The sequence below is a fragment of the Chinchilla lanigera genome, unplaced genomic scaffold (genome assembly GCF_000276665.1).
Source record: "Chinchilla lanigera isolate Chin_1 unplaced genomic scaffold, ChiLan1.0 scaffold00063, whole genome shotgun sequence".
In the NCBI taxonomy this organism is placed as follows: Eukaryota; Metazoa; Chordata; class Mammalia; order Rodentia; family Chinchillidae; genus Chinchilla; species Chinchilla lanigera.
The window spans coordinates 6997957-7010361 of NW_004955464.1; the positions used below are offsets into that span (position 1 = coordinate 6997957).

At 39.5% G+C, this 12405-nt stretch overlaps 1 long non-coding RNA gene across 3 annotated transcripts in view; it reads left to right on the plus strand.

The window, feature by feature from the left end:
• Positions 1 to 10: 10 nt before the first annotated feature.
• Positions 11 to 12405, plus strand: part of LOC102021950 — a 33517-nt gene continuing 21122 nt past the window's right edge. For 2 of the 3 annotated variants that reach the window (XR_263208.2, XR_001236684.1), the window contains exons 1-2: positions 11 to 147; positions 810 to 995. This is a non-coding gene — a long non-coding RNA (uncharacterized LOC102021950). Of the gene's footprint in view, positions 148 to 809; positions 996 to 1079; positions 1135 to 12405 lie in introns of those variants that run through there. The other variant, XR_001236685.1, reaches the window with a different exon arrangement.

Here is a 12405-nt window from a genome sequence, read left to right on the forward strand (position 1 = left end):
GGTGGCGGGGGCCCCGCGCGCCCAGCACCGCCCGCAGCCGCGCCCGCCCCTGACGACGCTTCCCGGGAGCGGAAGCCCGCGGCTCCCTGCAACCCCGGGCGGTCCCACCCTCGCCAGAACCCAGCACCTTTCCCTTGTCTCCAGAAGGTACGTGGACGCTGTAGCCGCTGGAACCCGCACCTGAGAGCGGAGGGTGAGGCAGTCTCCCCGTTCCATCTCTCAAGGGGAGAGAGGGTTCCCTTCTGATCCCTTTGGTGTGTCTGGACGAGTGACCCAGAACAAACCTTTTTTCCCCCCAAATACATACAGACACACGCACGCACACGCATAAATCCCCTTCCAAAAGAAATACAGGAATCGCCTTTGACCTTAACTTTTTTGCATGTACTGTGCATATCATTGTAGAAAAAATTTACAGACAACAAACCCTTAACCCCTAATCTCCCAGAACTGGGGGAAAAAATATGCTGAGCAAGAGAAGAGACTCGCGAACGGGTTGTCCTGAACTGCATAAACAACTTAAAGAAAAGAATCATTCTCTTCCTAACTCCCTCCCTCCCTCCTCTGTTCGCCCACCTCTGCACCCACCCCTGCATCCCTGCCACGTCCGAGGTGAGGCTCTGAAGGAAGGAAATGGTTGTATGCAGAGAGGGTGCTGTGGAATCATTGTGTTTACAGATGCTCTGCGTTTAACCGGCCTGTAGGGTTGCAACTGTCAGAACCCAAAACAAAAGACCTGCAGAAGAGAAGCAGAAAAATTCTCCGAATCCTCTGGCTCTTAAATTTTCCAAACACACTGTTTTTTTCAGAGTGGTATACTAGAATGAGCAGTCTTTGGTGGCAGATCCTGATATGCAAATTCCAGTTCCAACACGTATAGTTTTATGACCCTGGAAAGTTACGTAACAGTTTGAACTTCAGATTTCTCCTGCCTCCCTTGCCGGATGTAAAGATTGGGGATGGAAGGACTCGCCTATAGAAAGTACTCAGTAAATGTGAGTTCCAATTTTTTTTCAATTGCAGAACACCCTAACTCTCAGTCTTTGTTTAGATTATACCCATCTGTTTTTGTTTTTCAGGGTGAGGTGCATGTAAGTGTATTCCTGTTAAAGGAGAATTAAACGTTCTTCATCATTCCTGGTCTAATCAAAATTTCCCAGATTTTAACAAATGGATTTATATAACGTGCCTCCACTGAAGAATAGAGCCTAGTACACTGGATCCTTTGACAGTCTATTGCACAACAGATATCAACATAGAATCGGCATATTTCTGTGTATAAAAATACTAAAAGGCAATCTTACCCTTCCTTAGGGTACGGCCTAATAATAATAAATCGTGATGAGAAAATTACATAAGTTCTCTAGGAAAAGTTCAAGTAATAACTGAGCAGCCAACTAGAAAAACTGTAACCTAGCAGCTCTCTTCTCATCAATGAAAACTGTGCCTGCACGATCCTCAGTGTGCATTTGCCACATACTTCTGAGTCACATTACAAAAAAAAAATCACTATCCCCTTTTTATAACAAGGGAAACGGGCTCGGAAGAAAATTGTGATTCATCCTCACGGCAACTCTATGAATTAGGTACTACACCACCACCATTTTACAGGGGGAGTACAGCCCACCTAAGGAACAGCTGGAAGTAGATCCTGAATTTCCTTCAGTCCTGTCTGATACCATAACAGTCCTTCCAGCAATGCTAACAAAGTGGTGTAAGGGTAAGCTACTGTTGCTAAAAAAAAAAAAAAAAAAAAAAAAAAAAAAAATTCAATCTAGAGACATGAGCCCTTTAATTTAGATCAGTTTGGCAACCTAGCATTAGCACTATGCTTTCCAAGCCAAGATCACTACTAGGGCAGGAGATCTGCATTTGTGTATGAATAATCATGCTACCCAGGGTGTAGCTTCTACGTGAAGATGAGTCATTTGTTCCCAAGACCAGTTTCCTCTTGCTTCACACTTTCTCCCTTCTAGTCAAATCCTGTGCTGATTGCGACTGCCTTTATCATCGCCAACTCCCTAATCAGAGTAGTTTACCTAAAATTGTTTGGTCTGCCACAGTTTTGTCCCATTATTTTGGCTCTCTCTATCCAGTTTGCTCTCTACTTCTGAAACATCTCCCATTTGCTCTCCTTTCTTCTACTATAAATCTTTTTCATTTTAGTCTACCTTGACCTAGGGTTACCCTGCTCTCTATTTGACCTACTGTCAATTTGGTTACCCCACTCTCGATTTTACATGATTTTCACTACTATCCAGTGCCTCTAAAATATCTCTTTATTCTCATCCTGATACAGCTCCCCAGTTTCATTTTTTGTTTTTTTTTTTTTTTTGTTTTTTTTTTGGTTTTTCTCCGGTACCGGGAACCGAACTCACGACCTTGCGCTTGCCAGGTAGGCGCTTTTGCCGCTGAGCTAAATCCCCAGCCCCCCCAGTTTCATTTTTATACTATGTACATCCTTTGGATGTGTTCCTAGAACCAGTCTCAGCAGTGGTACTAGCAGAAAGCCACTAGTCAAAGTATGGCTTCCTCAGGTGAGTTTAAGGTCACCCTGGCAAAACTTCCTTTGCTTTTTAAATTTATTCTTTAAAATCTGGACCAAGTTAGATGTAGTGGCACACATCTATAGTCTTAGCTACTCTGGAGGCGATGTAGAGAAACCCTCATTTCAAAATAAAATGTGACCCAAAAAGATACCCATTTCCTGGCTTGGTGAATAGCACCATCGTCCATGTAGGGCCAAATCCAAGACTCTGAGAGTCATCTTTAACTCTTATATCTTACCCCTAGATAATTGGTCACAAAGCCTGATAAATTCCACAGCTTTTTAAATTTCTTTTTCTTCTTCAATTCTAATGCCACTCTATTTGGTCTAGGGTATATGCCAAATAAATTATAGGTATAATGCAAGAAAAGTAAGAAGGGAAGGAAGAGGAATGAATGATTATTTATTTGTATATGAGTACTGTATAAAAGTTTGTGTAAAGGGAGGCACAAAACCTCTTCTTACTAACCTTGATCTTACTAACCTTTGTGCTTCCCAGTTTGTAACTGTTCTCACTTCAGTGTCAATATCTGTTCACTTGTGTCTCTACTAGCAAATTGTGATCCTGAGTGTTTGATTCGTTTCTGTGTTTCTAGAGTCAGTCTCAGCCCTAGTACTGTTAATGGAATGGGATGGAAGAGAAAATGTGATTAAAATGTCAGTCAAGGGCCGGAGATATAGCTCAGCAGCACACTGCTTGCCTGGCAAGTGCAAGGTCCTGAGTTTGATTTCCAGTACCAAAAAAAAAAAAAAGACAAATTATTGTGGACGGGGATATAGCTCAATGGCATGGTGGCTGCTTGGCAAGTGTGAGATCCTTCCAGCGGTCAATTACTTTTCCCAAAAATGTGCTCATAGAATTCCTCAGGCAGCTTATTGTGTCTCTTTTTACCAGCATCACCTTTCTTTGGGGGCTAATAAGGTCTTCAGTATGGCTTCCCAAATAGATTCTTATTACTAAAGCAAAGGTAAGCCTTTAAAAATTATACCATTCTTATTCAACAACCAAGAGCTTAAATTTGCAGTTCTGATTTTTCTTCCTAATAGGAGAAATTCATAGAATTTCAGTCCTAGGACTTCCATCCATGGTACTCTCTGTGTCCGACTCTTAGCAGACTAAGAAACGTGGTATGGGTAATGGGAGAAATGGGGCTGCAACAGAGAAGCAAGGTAAACATTGATATACAAGTAAAGTCGAAGCTCCAGAGAGTGGGTGCTCCCTACCAGATTCCTTACTCGAAAGAAATTTCTGTGATATCAAGCTCTCCAGCACCCCCGCCGCCTCATCCAGACGTTCTGATGACCCATCTCCAAATTACTGTTTTTACAACGTTGATAGTTTGTATGAAATGAGCCTTGTACATCTACCTAGCCTGCATGCCATCTGCTCAGTGACATTTTAGGCTTTCCCCTTAACCTTCAGGACCTACCAAAACTAAGAATCCTCTCAACAGATGTAGCCCCAGAACTGAGCGCAGCCTGCTGCTGCCAACTAGACTCACATCCTCTGTCATCGCCAACCACTGCCCAGAGCCTAACCCAGAATTCACAGTCTCTTACCAAGCCCTGAATGAGGCCAGAAGTCAGTAAAGCGCTTCAAACTTAAAAAGGAACCTGGGGCTATTTAGGAACTTGTTAGGTCACCCTAGTCATTTAAAAAAGGATGAAGTAATTCCTGTTCTAGGAATCAAGCATAAGAAGTAGTCCAATGTGTGGACAAAGATAACATGAGAAAGGTGTTTGTGTTATAAAAATGTAAGGAAAACCCTAAACAAAGTAAATTACAATACCTCCACGCAAGGAAATATTATGAATCCATTAACAATTGTTTTTAAAGAATTTTAAATAATATTGAAAACTGTTCATGATTCAGTATCAATAAAAAATGTTAAGTAATACAAAACACTTGCATGATCCAAATTATGCAGATGATCCCCAGATGATCTATTGCTTGTATGATCCCTAATTATTGATGATCCAAATTTTTATTCTTTTACAAAATATCTAATTGTAATAGTTAGAAATAGTCCAAAATATTACGTGTTTATTGGAATGTCTTTAATTTTTTTCTTTTATTGTTTTTTGTTGTCTGTATTTTGAGACAGGGTCTGTCTATGTAGCTCAGGCTGGTCTTAAACTTCAGACCTCTTGCATCATCAGCCTCTTGAGTGCTGGGATTACAGACATGTGCAAAAATGGCCATGCCTGGCCATTTTGAAATAATTTCAGTTTTAAAGAAAAAGTGTAAAAGTAGTACCAAATATATCCTGTGCACCTTTCAGTCTTATCTCACCACATTTCTTCTATCTCTGTAGAGATGTGGATGTCTAAAGAGACTGTTGTAATTATTTTTATCTATCTATACCTAACTTTTTCAGTGTATTTGTTGAAAACAAAGTCAGAGTACAAATATCACAGTATAATTATCAAATTAGAAACTTAACACTGATACAGTACTATGATCTCATCTATGAGCTTATTCAAATTTTACCAGTTGTCTGTCCCACTACTATATTTTATAGAAAAAGAAAATAAAAATAAATAATTTTTCTGTTCTGGCCTATAATCCAGTACAAGATGACACATTATTATCTGTCTAGTTTAATTTTTGTCAGTCTGCAACAGTTTTTCAATCTTTGTCTTTCATAACTTAGATATTTTTTAAGAATATGGGCTAGGCCAGGCATGGTGGCACATGCCTGTAATCCCAGCACTCTGGAGGCTGAGGCAGAAGGATCGCTGTGAGTTCAAGGCCTGCCTAGGGTACAAAGTGAGTTCAAGACCAGCTTGAGGCTGGAGATATAGCTCAGTGGCACAGTGCCTGCCTGGCAAGCATGAGGTCCTGAGTTTGATTCCTGGTACCTCCCCTGAAAAAAGCCAACTTTAACTGCATAGTGAAATCCTGTCTCAAAAAGGAAAAAAAAAAGAGGAATATGGCATGTTTATTTTGTAAAATTTCTCTTAATTTTACTTTATCAGATGTTTCTTAGTGATGAGGTTCAGAATATGTATTTTTGGCAGGAATACTACAGAACATGTGTATACCATGAATCATATGTCTATCAGAAGGCATTTGATACCTATACCATCATTTTGTTCACTTCAGGTGTAACCTGCCAAGTTTTGCCACTGAAAAAACTATTTTATCCTTGTAATTAATAAATTTCCTATGGAATGATCATTTAATACTACCCACCAGCTTCAACATTTATTGATGATTCTTTCTTGAAACAATTATTACTTTTGTGGTTGCCAATTAATAATTTTCTAATTTCATCATTATCATCCCTTATACATTTTTTTTGTCTTTACTATATAGGAGAGCCTTTTTATTCTCCATCATTTATTCATTTATCACTTATTTATATCAAACTCACTGTTTTTTATTCTAAGAATGATATAACCATTACTACCTTTATGTACTATATATGGATACACAGACTGTTTTAGAATTCACATTTCTTCATCTTTTTTTAAGATTTCCTTTACTTTCTGGCACTGGGCAGGATATCCCAGGCTCACCTTGTACTTTCCTGGCTCCAGCCCTAGCATCACCCACTTACTGTAGAAGCCTAAGTTTCATTTAGTGGAGAATGGTATTAGAAATAAAGGTCTACATGCTAGGTGTCCTCACTACTACTATGGTGCCTTTGCATCTGCCCTCTTCTCAGTGAACAGAACTAGAAAATACACACACATACATACTCACACACAAACACACTTTCACCTGAACATTATTTTAGCTTTAAGGAACAGCATATAGCAGGTATGGTGGAACATGCCTGTAATCCCACCTCTTGGAGACTGAGACAAGAGAATTATGTTTGACCCCAGGCTGGGCAGTTTAGCAATTTAGCAGGACCCTGTCTCAAAAACATATAAATAGCTAAGTGTGGTGTCATACACCTAAAACGCCAGCACTCAGGAGGCTGAGGCAGGAGGATCTCCATGAGTTCAGGGCCAGCATGTGCTACATAGTGAGTTGAAGACCAGCTTGAACTTCATAGCAAAATCCTGTCTCAAAAAAACCTAAATAAACAAACAAATAAATGGCTAGAACATAGTTGGGTGCAAAGTCCTGGGTGGGTGGGAAGATGGACAGACAAATTATATAGACCCAAGAATTTGGCAGATATATTCTACAAAATGAAGGGAATGAAGTCTATTATGTCAGTGAAGGCAACTAACTGTATTTATTCTCAGTGATAAAACTTTCAAACAAATAAATACTAGAACTTTGAAGATTATATTCACCACCATAACTTTCAAGCTTCCCAAATATTTCTGAAAAAAAGTAGGTGGTGACATTAACAAATGCTGTGGAGTTTTTTAAAAGTGTCATATGATAAATGTGTGAACATTTGGAAAATTTACTTGACTTAGTGAACCAGTATTTTTTCAAATGACTAATGCATGATGTTACAAAAGCATGTCTGGGGAAAATAGACGCTTAAAGTATAACATAGATCAATGGGTTTTAATGGAACAGAATGAAAAATGTTTGTGGGACTGGTTTCAGAGTCCAGATTTGCAATTAACTTTTAAGAAACAACTATTTGTTGCTGGGTGTGCTTATCCCAGCTACCCTGGAGACTGAGGCAGGAGGATGGAAAGTTTGAGGCCAACCTGGGCAATTTACTCAGACCTTGCCTCAAAATGAGAAGAAACAGAGCTAAGGATGTAATAATACAGTAGTAGAGTGCCTTCCTAGCATGTTCAAGGAGTGGGTTCAATCCCCAGTGAAAGAAAAGAGAGGGAGGACAAGGGGAGGAAGAAAGAGAAAGGAGGAAGAAAGTGGCAGAATGTAGGAGGGGGAGCTGGGCGTGGTGGCACATGCTTGTAATCACAGCATTTGGGAGGCTGAGGCAGGGGGATCATTGTGTATTTAAGGAATTTGAGACCAGCCTGGGCTACAAAGTGAGCTCAAGGCCAGCCTGAATTGCATAGTGAGACCTTGTCTTAAAAGAAAGAAAAAAGGAAAAATTTAGGAGAGGGGAGAAGGAAAGGAAAGAAATTACCACTTGTCAGGTTTTGACACAGTATTGAAGAACTATCCACAGTATCTGAACTGATTATTAAAATATTCCCCATTTTCCAACTATATACATGAGGACAGATTTTCTCCATATACTTCAACTAAAGCAATGTATTCCAACACATTGAATGCAGAAGCAGATATGAGAATCCAACTGTGTTTGAAGAGATTTGCAAAATTAGCAACACCACTACTCTTGTCACTGTTTTTATTTTGGAAGATATAGTTACTGTTCAGTAAAATAAGTTACATATTATAAGTTGTATATGAGTATATGGTAGGTTCACTATTATTTTAAACCAATCGGTAAATGTTTTCTTAGCTTAATTTATGGGATGATAAGTATCAATAAATGCGATACACATAAAGAAAAGATCTTCGGGCTTCCATGTAGTTTGTATGGAAAGGAGGTCTGAGACCACACTGAGAATCACTGCTATAGTGTAGTCAACCATTCTCATATGTAGGTATTTAAGTTGTTTACAGTATTTTGTAATTATGACGTTAAAGTGAATAATTTTGTTTATATATTTTATGATGTTAGATGTATTTGAAGGGTAATTTCTTCAGAGTGGGATTGCCAGGTCAAAAGATGCCTATATTAGATAGTACTAAATACCCCCCGAAGAATCAAGCCTCATTGCTACCCTTTCCATGCCAACTCCTGTCCTTCTGACACACCTGATGCGATAAAAGGCATAACACTTCCAAGACTATATAGTAGAAAAAGCTTTGGAATAAGACACACCTGGATTCAAATCCTGAGTTGCTACAAAAATAAACAGAAGGAACTTTTTTCTCATTGATAGAATGAGGCTAAGGTCTGCTACATGTACACAGGGACTTGGAACATAGGAGGTATTCATTAAATAGTAATTGTTTTTATTTGTTGGTTGGTTGGTTTCCAGTCCTAAGAATAGAACCTAGGCCTTTCACACTAAACTACATCCTCCGCCCTTTTTTATTTTTATTTTTTAATTTGAGACAAGACCTTTTGCTAAAGTCATTAGGTTTCCTAGGCTTCACTCAAATCCACAGTCCTCTTGCCTTGGCCTCCCAGTTCTTTGTTATCTGAATCTTTCTGGGCAAATAGGAGTGGTGGTCAAAGTTGACCAACAGATATCCTGAACTCCTTGAGGGTGAAGAATGAACTGACCTTGTTGGAACTGCAGAGGATGCTGATAATAACAAAATGTAAAGAGGAGAATCTTGAAAGTTACTTAGAGTACGAAAGTTACTTAGAGTACGGGTCACCTAAACCCGAAAGGATCATCTAAGGCAGAAAAGAAGCCAAAACCACATGCTAGAATGTGGAGCCAGGGCTTAGATGATCTGGGCAATGAAAGCACAGATCATTCATTCAGGTAGCTGGTCAAACATTTCTGTTTATCAGGCACTGTGTTCTACGGTGCCTTGTACCCACTCATACAGAGTTTCAGTTTTACTCATAGAAGCTGATGAGAAAATAGGCAATTGTGATATTAGAGAGTAAGCATGGTGTGTTGTAGGAATACAAATCAGGAGGATCTAACCCCAATTTAGAAGTAGACAAGATTTATAAAGGAAGTGACTCTAAGCAGAGACCTAGAGATGGATGAATTGGGTGGAGGGGAGGGAAGGAAAAGAATGTTCCAGGCAGCAGGAATAGAATGTGTAACAATTAGAAGCAAGAGAAACACATCGTATGTCTGAAGAACCAAAAGAATAATTTCAGCTGAGGCCGAGAAGACAAAGTTAAAGGGCAGTGACAGCAGAGGTCAAATCAAGGAAGGCCTTATAATCTCTGGCAAGGATTTTTGAATTTTATTAAATAGGCAATAGAGCTTTTAATCTAGTCAATGTTATTAGAAAATTTTATTTTATAAGGGGCATTCTAACTGCTAAATTTAGAAGCAGGGAGGCCACAATAATGTCACAATAATTAAGGCAAAAGTGATGTTGATCTGAATTAAGGTAAAGTAGGGAAAACAGATTTTGCGCGAGGTAAAATCATCAAACTCATGATTGAATTAGCGTGTGAAAAAGAAGGAGCAATCAAGGATGACCTGAGTTTCTAGCTTGGGCAACTCGGTAGCCAGTGCTATTAGGCAAAGCAACAAAGACAAGAGGAGGAGCAGGAGTGAGGGAAAAGATGATGAATGCTGTCTCAACATGTTGACAGACTAGAAAACCAAGGTTCAGAGGTGAAGTTACCTGTCCAAGGTGACTGCAGGAGCAGAGCTAAGATTCCAGAGCTAAGATTGCAGCACAGGTGTGTCTGATTGCAAGTGGCCCTGGTGCTTCTGCACTGCCACACCTCCTCCCACACTGGGGATGAGAATGTTCGGCAACCAGGAGGGAGGGGCACACCGTGGGGTCCACTTATTGTGTAAGTAAAGTGCCTTCATGTAAGTCCAGTGCAACTGAACAATAACACAAGGAGGTATTTCATAAGCATAATTATTGTTATTAACATTCTGTCCCAGATGACTCACACTGCCATCTCTCTTTCCAGTAAGTCTGTATTCGACACATTTGACACTGAGGAATGTTTCTGATGTGTTTCTTGAAAGAATTATTCATGAGGCAGTATGGCGTGTGTAGTATGATGGAAAAGACCCGGATGAGAGGCTGGAAACCTGGATTCTACTGATGTACACATGGACTGGACAGAGGGAGAAGTTGTAACTTAAACATTTGAATTCCGTGGGCTTTGCCTCATGGTATCCAGTTCAGTTAGGCCCTCTTTTAGCCCACTGTTCTGTCCCATACCACACCGCAGAGATAGCACAGTGTGGTAGAAAAAGCTGTGGAGCGAGCAGATCCGAGTTCCAGCCACAGCTCCACTCATTTCAGGGTGTTTGACTGGAGGGTGGAGGAAAGAAGGCATTTTATTCTTTGAGACTAGGTCTTGCTATGTTGCCCAGGCTGGCCTCAAACTTGTGATTCTCCCACCACACCCTCAGAATAGCTGTGTGTGCCACATGCCTGACCAGAGCACTAATTCTGAGTCTTGCCTTTCTTGTGTATATAGTGCAAGGTTATAAAGATTATCAAGAAAGTTCTAGGCATATAGTAGACACTCAGTTATCTTCCCTTGCCCTTTCTCATATTTTTAACCTCATTCATTCTTTTTTTTTTTTTTTGTACCAGGAATGTAATTCAGGGCCTCATGCTTGCTAAACATGTGCTGCACCACTGAGCTATATTCCTGGCCCAAACATTGTTTCTCATCTCTGATCTGCCTCTGGCAACTCCAAAATTAAGAGTTTTTAAATACCCTTGTCTATTCTTCCCGTGTATTCTCTCATAATCATAACACCAAATAAAAATATTTCATAGTATAGAGTAGGCCAGCCAAGTAGTCAGTATCCACTACAACATGGTAACTCACAAGGATTATTTTATTTGGTTATGCTAACTTTGTTTGTATGAGTGAATGATGTGGATTTGTATGTGTTCTGAGGTGAATGTGAACTCACCCCAATTCTACAAATCCTGAGTGCTAATTATGATCTAGGCACTATAGAAATACAGAGTAGAAGGGAAATAGTGTTTTTGATTGGTTTAAATGTGTAGATGTACTTTGGCTGAAGAAAGGTAGGACTCATAAAATCAAGGAGTTTATAAGCCAGTAATGACGGGCTGCCACCAGCTCATGTTGACTCACGATAGATGATAAATTTTAAGAGGAAACTTCATGAGCTGATTGTTAAACACAGCCATTTTTATATTTATCTTGTTGTATTTATTTTTTTAAGACAAGGTTTCACAATATGTTTCAGGCTGGCCTTGAGTCACTATATAGCCCAGGCTGGCCTTGAACTCACTACTGCCTGAGCCTTGCAAGTGCTGGGATCACAGATATGTATCACCAGGCCTGGTAAACACAGCCATTTTTAAAAGTTAAATTTTTAAAAAGTTAAATCATATAAATTTACAATTGAATAAAAAATATGTGTGGGGTATTGTTTTGTTTTGTTTTGTTGAGGTAAGGTCTCATTATGTATTTCAGGCTGGTCTTAAACTCATGGTGATTAGCCTCAGCCTCCTGAGTGCTGAGACGACTGGTGTGTACCACCATGCCCGGCCCGTTGAATTACATATTATATTAAAGGTAACCCTTGCTTTGTATGGGCCTTGTTCTGAAATGCATGCAATTTAGTTCCACAATTTAGTTGAATAACACAGCCCTTTAGCAATGCAATCCAAATCTCACTTATCACAATATACTAACTAAAAGTAATGTATTGAATGGCCGGGTATGGGTGCTGTAGTGGTAGAGTGCTTGCTTAGCATGAACAAGACCCTGGGTTCAGTCCCCAGTACTGCAAAATAATGATGATGATAATAGTAATAATAATAACAACAAAATTGCACAAATTATAAACTTTGCTTCTAACTGTTCAAACACTGTATGATAATAAATGCATGTCATGATCAGTCACACTGCTTCAGTTTGTTAGTGACTGATCACACCACCTCTGTTACTCAGTTCTTGTATTGATAGCAAAGCATATATTGTTTTGCCCCCTTTTCTATCAACTATTCTACCCCAAATGATGTATTACAAACATAATGCAAAAAGGAAATTGGTAAAAAGCAAAAACATAAACGGAGCAAAGAAATAAAAAATGGTAATGATTGAAGTAAAACTTGAAATGGAATTACAATAGAATAAAGTGAAATTATAAACCAGGTATGCTGGTGCACACCTATAACACCAGCACTTGAGAGGCTGAGGCAGGAGGATCATTGCAAGTTCAAGGCCAACCTGGGCTACAAAGTGAGTTCAAGGAGTTCAAGGCCAATCTAAATTGCATAATGAAACCCTGCCACAAAA